We start from the raw sequence: 7,557 nt of genomic DNA, 5'->3' as shown, positions 1-7,557 counted from the left end.
TTTCCATAGGGTTCTCCCATGTAATTCACCTCTACCATTGCAGGGTTCTCAAGATCATAAGCTTCTTCTTCAGAAGATGCTTCTTTAGTACTGTTGGATGCAGCTTGTAATCCATTCAGACTCTGAGAAATCATATTGACTTGCTGAGTCAATATTTTATTCTGAGCCAATATGGCATTCAGAGTATCAATTTCAAGAACTCCCTTCTTCTGAGGCGTCCCATTGTTAACAGGACTCCTCTCAGAAGTGTACATGAACTGGTTATCTGCAACCATTTCGATGAGTTCCTGAGCTTCTCCAGGGGTTTTCAGATGAAGAGATCCTCCTGCAGAATGGTCCAATGACATTTTTGACAACTCAGACAGACCATCATAGAATATACATATGATGCTCCATTCTGGAAGCATGTTAGTAGGACACCTTTTGATCAATTGCTTATATCTTTCCCAAGCTTCATAGAGGGACTCACCTTCCTTCTGTCTGAAGGTTTGGATTCCCACTCTAAGCTTGCTCATCTTTTGAGGTGGAAAGAATTTGGCCAGAAAAGTACTGACCAGCTTTTTCCAAGAGTTCACGCTTTCCTTAGGTTGTGAATCCAACCATGTTCTAGCTCTTTCTCTTACAGCAAAAGGGAAAAGCATAAGCCTGTAGACCTCGGGATCAACTCCATTGGTCTTAACAGTGTCACAGATTTGCAAGAATTCAGCTAAGAACTGATGAGGATCTTCCAATGGAAGTCCATAAAACTTGCAATTATGTTGAATTAGAGAAACTAATTGAGGCTTAAGCTTAAAGTTGTTTGCTCCAATGGCAGGAATTGAGATGCTTCTTCCACAGAAGTTAGAAGAAAGTGCAATGAAGTCACTAGGCATCTTCCTTGCATTGTTGGCATTGTTGTTATTTTTGGCTGCCATGTCTTCTTCTTTTTCGAAAATTTCTATTAGGTCCTCTCCAGAGAGTTGTGCTTTAGCTTCTCTTAGCTTCCTCTTTAGAGTCCTTTCTGGTTCAGGATCAGCTTCAACAAGAATGTTCTTATCCTTGTTCCTGCTCATATGAAAGAGAAGAGAACAAGAAAGTAAGGAATCCTCTATGTCACAGTATAGAAATTCCTTTATGTGAGTAGAAGAAAAGAGGAGAGAATAATTCGAACACAGAGTGGAAGAGGGGGTTCGAATTGTGAGTAGAAGAGAAGTGTTAGTAGATAAATAAATAGAAAGAGATGAGAGAGAGAAAAATTCAGATTTAAATTAAAATAAAATGAAAAATATTTTTGTTTTTATTTTAATTATTAGTTAGAGTTCAAAAATTAGAAAGAGAAATAAAATTAAATTAAAATTAAAGTTAAAACAATTAGTTAATTAAAACAAATTTTTGAGAAAGGGGTTAGTAATTTTCGATAATTGGAGAGAGAGAAGTAGTTAGGTGGTTTTGAAAAAGATATGATTGAAATGGAATAACTTTTAAAATCAAACAAAAAGTCAAGTAGTTAGTTGAAAAAGATTTGAAAATCAATTTTGAAAAGATAAGAAGTTAGAAAAGATTTTGAAATTGATTTTGAAAAAGATATGATTGAAAATTATTTTGAAAAAGTTTTGAAAAGGAAATTAAAAAGGTTTGATTTTTGAAATTAAAGTTGATTACTTGACTAATAAGAAACTAAAATATATGATTCTAGAATTTTAAAGATTGAACCTTTCTTAATAGGCAAGTAACAACTTGAAAATTTTGAATCAAAATATTAAATGTTAGTAATAAATTCGAAAACATGAAGTAAAAAAAATAAGAAAAAGATTTTGAAAATTAATTTTTAAAAGTTTTCGAAAATAAAGTAAAAATGAAAAAGATTTAATTTTTGAAAAAGATTTTGAAAAGATAGAATTTTTAAATTGAAAATTTGACTTGACTCATAAGAAACAACTAGATTTTTAAAACTTTTGACTAAATCAATTCAAATTTTCGAAAATTATGAGCAAAATAAGGGAAAGATATTTTTTTTATTTTTGAATTTTTAATGAGGAGAGAGAAAAACACAAAATTGAAACAAAACATAAAAATTATGAATCAAAACAAGAAGAATATGCAAGAACACTTTGAATGTCAAGATGAACACCAAGAACACTTTGAATGTCAAGATGAACACCAAGGACTTATTTTTGGAAATTTTTAAGAAAAGACACACATGCAAGACACCAAACTTAGAGATTTTCGATGTTTAGACACTAACAAATTAAAAATGCATAAGAAAAACAAGAAAAGACACAAAACATGAAAATGCAAAGATCAAACAAAGAAGTTCATCAAGAACAACTTGAAGATCATGAAGAACATCATGCATGGGTTTTCGAAAATTTAAAGAAAAATTAAAAAGAAGCAATTGACAACAAACTTAAAAATTGACACAAGACTCAAACAAGAAACACAAAATTATTTTTGGTTTTATAATTTTATTCCTTTTTTTTGTATTTTTCGAAAATTATTTTAAAAAAAGAAAAATAAGGATTTCAAAATTTTTAATAAGAATTCCAGGAATCATGCAATGTTAGCCTAAAACTCCGGTCCAGGAATTAGACATGGCTTACTAGCCAGCCAAGCCTTCAATGAAAGCTCCGGTCCAAAACACTAGACATGGCCAATGGCCAGCCAAGCTTTAGCATATCATTACATTCAACAGCAAGCTTGATAGAAATCAACAAGCTCCTGTGATGATAAGTTGAAACCTAGGTCCAAAAGATTAGACATGGCTTCACAGCCAGCCAGACTTCAACAGATCATCATGAAACTCTAGAATTCATTCTTAAAAATTCTGAAGTCATAGAAGAATTTATTTTCATTTTTTTTGAAAATTTTTTGAAAATAAAAACAATAAAAACAAAAAGCTTAAAATTAAAATAAAATTACCTAATCTGAGCAACAAGATGAACCGTCAGTTGTCCAAACTTGAACAATCCCCGGCAACGGCGCCAAAAACTTGGTGCACGAAATTGTGATCTCTAACAATGCGCCAAAAACTTAGTGCGCACGTTCATAATCTCAATTCTTTTTCACAACTCCGCACAACTAACTAGCAAGTGCATTGGGTCGTCCAAGTAATACCTTACGTGAGTAAGGGTCGATCCCACGGAGATTGTCGGCTTGAAGCAAGATATGGCCATCTTGTAAATCTCAGTCAGGCAGATTCAAATGGTTATGAGATTTTAATACTTAAAATATAAATAAAATATGAAGTAAGATAGAAATACTTATATAATTCATTGGTGAGAATTTCAGATAAGCGTATGGAGGTGCTTTGCTCCTTCTGAATCTCTGCTTTTCTACTGCCTACATTCAATCATTCATACTCCTTTCTATGGCAAGCTGTATGTTGGGGGAATCACCATTGTCAATGGCTACCGTCCATCCTCTCAGTGAAAATGGTCCAAATGCGCTGTCACCGCACGACTAATCATCTGTCGGTTCTCACTCATGATGGAATAGGATCCATTGATCCTTTTGCGTCTGTCACTACGCCCAACACTCGCAAGTTTGAAGCTCGTCACTGTCATCCCTTCCCAGATCCTACTCGGAATACCAAAGACAAGGTTTAGACTTTCTGGATCTCAGGAATGGCCGCCAATAATTCTAGCCTATACCACGAAGACTCTGATCGTGAACCAGGAGGCTAAGAGATATGCATTCAAGCTTGTTTTCATGTAGAACGGAAGTGGTTGTCAGGCACGCGTTCATAGGTGAGAATGAATATCATAGAATAAGAATAAGCTTGAATTGAATAGAAAAACAATAGTATTTTGCATTAATTCATGAGGAACAGCAGAGCTCCACACCTTAATCTTTGGGGTGTAGAAGCTCCACCGTTGAAAATACATAAGAACAGAAGGTCTAGGAATGGCCGTGAGGCCAGCCTCCAAACGTGTACAATATGATCTATGATAGCATAAAACTGATCAAGGATATAAAATAAATCACTAAAAGTAGTTTTTATACTAAACTAGTAGCTAGGGTTACAGAAAATAAGTAACTAAGTGTAGATAGTAAAGAAATCCACTTCCGGGGCCCACTTGGTGTGTGCTTGGGCTGAGCATTGAAGTTTTCACGTGTAGAGACTCTTCTTGGAGTTAAACGCCAGCTTTGGTCTCAGTTTGGGCATTTAACTCCAGCTTGTAACTCAGTTCTGGCATTTAACGCCAGAATACTGCAGGAAGTTGGCATTTAAACGCCAGTTTACATCGTCAAAACTTGGGCAAAGCATGGACAATTAAATATTGCTGGAAAGCCCAGGATGTCTAATTTCCAATGCAATTGAGAGCGCGCCAATTGGGTTTCTGTAGCTCCAGAAAATCCATTTCGAGTGCAAGGAGGTCAGAATCCAACAGCATCTGCAGTCCTTTTTCAGCCTCTGAATCAGATTTTTGCTCAGGTCCCTCAATTTCAGCCAGAAAATACCTGAAATCACAGAAAAATACACAAACTCATAGTAAAGTCCAGAAATGTGATTTTTGCATAAAAACTAATAAAAATATAATAAAATTAAGTAAAACATACTAAAAACTATGTAAAAACAATGCCAAAAAGGGTATGAATTATCCGCTCATCAGGGGGTTATTGTGTATGATGTGTGGAACGGAAGGTGGTAAGGAGGGGTATTTATAGGGTAAGAGAGAGAGGGAATTCGGTTATGAAGGGGTGGGTTTGGGGGGAAATGGTTTGAATTTGAATGGTGAAGTAGGTAGGGTTTTATGATGGATGGATGTGAGTGGTGAAGAGATTATAGAGAAGAGGGTATGATTTGATTGGTGAAGGGTATTTGGGGAAGAGTTATTGATGAGATTGGTCAAGGGTATTTGGGGAAGAGTGGTACAGAAAGGTGTGAAGAGGAGAGAAGAAGAGGTGGGGTAGGTCGGGATCCTGTGGGGTCCACAGATCCTGAGGTGTAAAGGAATTCTGCTCCCTGCACCATTCTGGCATTCAAACGCCCTCTGTGTGCCAATTTTAGCGTTAAACGCCAGTCTGCTACCCCTTTCTTGTGTTTAATGCCAGCCAGACACCCTTTTCTGGCGTTAAACGCCAGTCTGTCTGCCAATTCTGGCGTTTAACGCCAGCCAGACGCCAGACATCATTTTCTGGCGTTAAACGCCCAGAATGCTGCCCATTATAGCGTTTAACGCCCAAAATGCTGCCAGGCTGAGCGTTAAACGCCCATTCTGCTATCCTAAACGCCAGTAAGCTTGTCCTCCAGAGTGTACTATTTTTAATGCTGTTTTTGATTCCGCTTTAATTCTGCAGTTGTTTTTGTGACTTCACATGATCCTCAACCTAAAGAAAACATAAAATAACAATGAAAAATAGATAAATATAATTAAATAACATTGGGTTGCCTCCCAATAAGCGCTTCTTTAATGTCAATAGCTTGACAGTAATCTCTTAGAGAGCTTCACAGAGACTCAGAGCTTAATGGTGGCCTCTCAACACCAAACTTAGAAGTTGAGTGTAGGGGCTCTGTATTGAGAGAAGCTTTTCATGCTTCCTCTCCATGGTTACAGAAGAAGATCCTTGAGCCTTAAACACAAGGTAGTCCTCATTCAATTGAAGGACTAACTCTCCTCTGTCCACATCAATCACTGCTCTTGCTGTGGCTAGGAAGGGTCTTCCAAGGATAACAGATTCATCTTCATCCTTCTCAGTGTCTAGGATTATGAAATCAACAGGGATGTACAGGCCTTCAACCTTCACTAAGACATCCTCTACAAGTCCATAAACCTGTTTCCTTGATTTGTTTGCCAATTCTAGTGAGAATTTAGCAGATTGTACCTCAAAGATTCCTAGTTTCTCCATTACAGAGAGTGGCATTATTCCTGATTCCAGGTCACACAGAGCCTTCTTAAAGGTCATGGTGCCTATGGTACAAGGTATTAAGAACTTTCCGGGATTCGATTTCTTCTGAGGTAATTTCAGTTGCCCCAAAGCATTTAGTTCATTATTGAGCAATGGAGGTTCATCCTCCCAAGTCTCATTACCAAATAACTTGGCATTCAGCTTCATGATTGCTCCTAGATATTGAGCAACTTGCTCTTCAATAATATCTTCATCCTCTTCAGAGGAAGAATACTCATCAGAGCTCATGAATGGCAACAGTAAGTTCAGTAGAATCTCTATGGTCTCTATATGAGCCTCAAATTCCTTTGGTTCCTCAATAGGGAACTCCTTAGTGGCCAGTGGACGTCCATTGAGGTCTTCCTTACTGGAATTCACTACCTTTCCCTCCTCTACAGGTTCGGCCATGTTGGGTATATTTATGGCCTTGCACTCTCTCTTTGGATTCTCTTCTATATTGCTTGGGAGATTACTAGGAGGGGTTTCAGTAACTCTTTTACTTAGTTGACCCACTTGTGCCTCCAAATTTCTGATGGAGGACCTTGTTTCAGTCATGAAACTGAGAATGGTCTTAGATAGATCAGAGATTATGGTTGCTAAGTCAGAGAGGCTCTGCTTAGAATTCTCTGTCTGTTGCTCAGAAGATGATGGAAAAGGCTTGCTATTGCTAAACCTATTTCTTCCACCATTATTATTATTGAAACCTTGTTGAGGCTTCTGTTGATCTTTCCATGAGAAATTAGGATGATTCCTCCATGAAGGATTGTAAGTGTTTCCATAGAATTCTCCCATGTAATTCACTTCTTCCATTCCAGGATTCTTAGGGTCATAAGCTTTTCCTTCAGATGAAGCTTCTTTAGTACTGCCGGATACAGCTTGCATTCCAGTCAAATTTTGAGAAATCATATTGACTTCTTGAGTCAATATTTTATTCTGAGCTAATATGGCATTCAGAGTATCAATCTCAAGAACTCCTTTCTTCTGAGTCATCCCATTATTCACAGGATTTTTTTCAGAAGTATACATGAACTGGTTATTTGCAACCATTTCAATGAGTTCTTGGGCTTCTGCAGGCGTCTTCTTCAGATGAAGAGATCCACCAGCAGAGTGATCCAATGATATCTTGGACAATTCAGACAGACCATTATAGAATATACATAGGATGCTCCATTCTGAAAGCATGTCAGAAGGACACTTTCTGATCAATTGCTTGTATCTTTCCCAAGCTTCATAGAGGGATTCACCTTCCTTCTGTCTGAAGGTTTAGACTTCCACTCTAAGCTTGCTCAACTTTTGAGATGGAAAGAATTTGGCCAAGAAAGCATTGACCAACTTTTTCCAAGAGTTCAGGCTTTCTTTAGGTTATAAGTCTAACCATATCCTAGCTCTGTCTCTCACAGCAAAAGGGAAAAGCATAAGTCTGTAGACCTCAGGATTAACCTCATTGGTCTTAACAGTATCACAGATTTACAAGAATTCAGCTAAAAACTGATGAGGATCTTCCAATGAAAGTCCATGAAACTTGCAATTCTACTGCATTAGAGAAACTAGTTGAGGCTTAAGCTCAAAGTTGTTTACTCCAATTGCAGGAATTGAGATGCTTCTTCCATAGAAGTCAGAAGTAGGTGCAGTAAAGTCACCAAGCATCTTCCTTGCATCTCCACCATTGTTATTGGGTTCGGCCATGTC

General features: G+C 37.3%; 2 non-coding genes across 2 annotated transcripts; both read left to right on the top strand.

The window, feature by feature from the left end:
- The first annotated feature begins 401 nt into the window (after positions 1-401).
- On the top strand, positions 402-509 carry LOC148579791 (small nucleolar RNA R71). The gene has a single exon (XR_015896619.1). It is a non-coding gene; the product is annotated as a small nucleolar RNA R71 (small nucleolar RNA).
- A 6,535-nt stretch (positions 510-7,044) lies between these two features.
- LOC148579790 (small nucleolar RNA R71) lies at positions 7,045-7,152 on the top strand. Its single transcript, XR_015899651.1, has one exon. It is a non-coding gene; the product is annotated as a small nucleolar RNA R71 (small nucleolar RNA).
- Positions 7,153-7,557: the final 405 nt, after the last annotated feature.

The sequence above is a fragment of the Arachis ipaensis genome, chromosome B10 (genome assembly GCF_059453495.1).
Source record: "Arachis ipaensis isolate K30076 ecotype BB chromosome B10, ASM5945349v1, whole genome shotgun sequence".
In the NCBI taxonomy this organism is placed as follows: domain Eukaryota; kingdom Viridiplantae; phylum Streptophyta; class Magnoliopsida; order Fabales; family Fabaceae; genus Arachis; species Arachis ipaensis.
The sequence above is the reverse complement of the archived record's forward strand: the minus strand, read 5'-3'. Positions and strand labels throughout refer to the sequence as shown.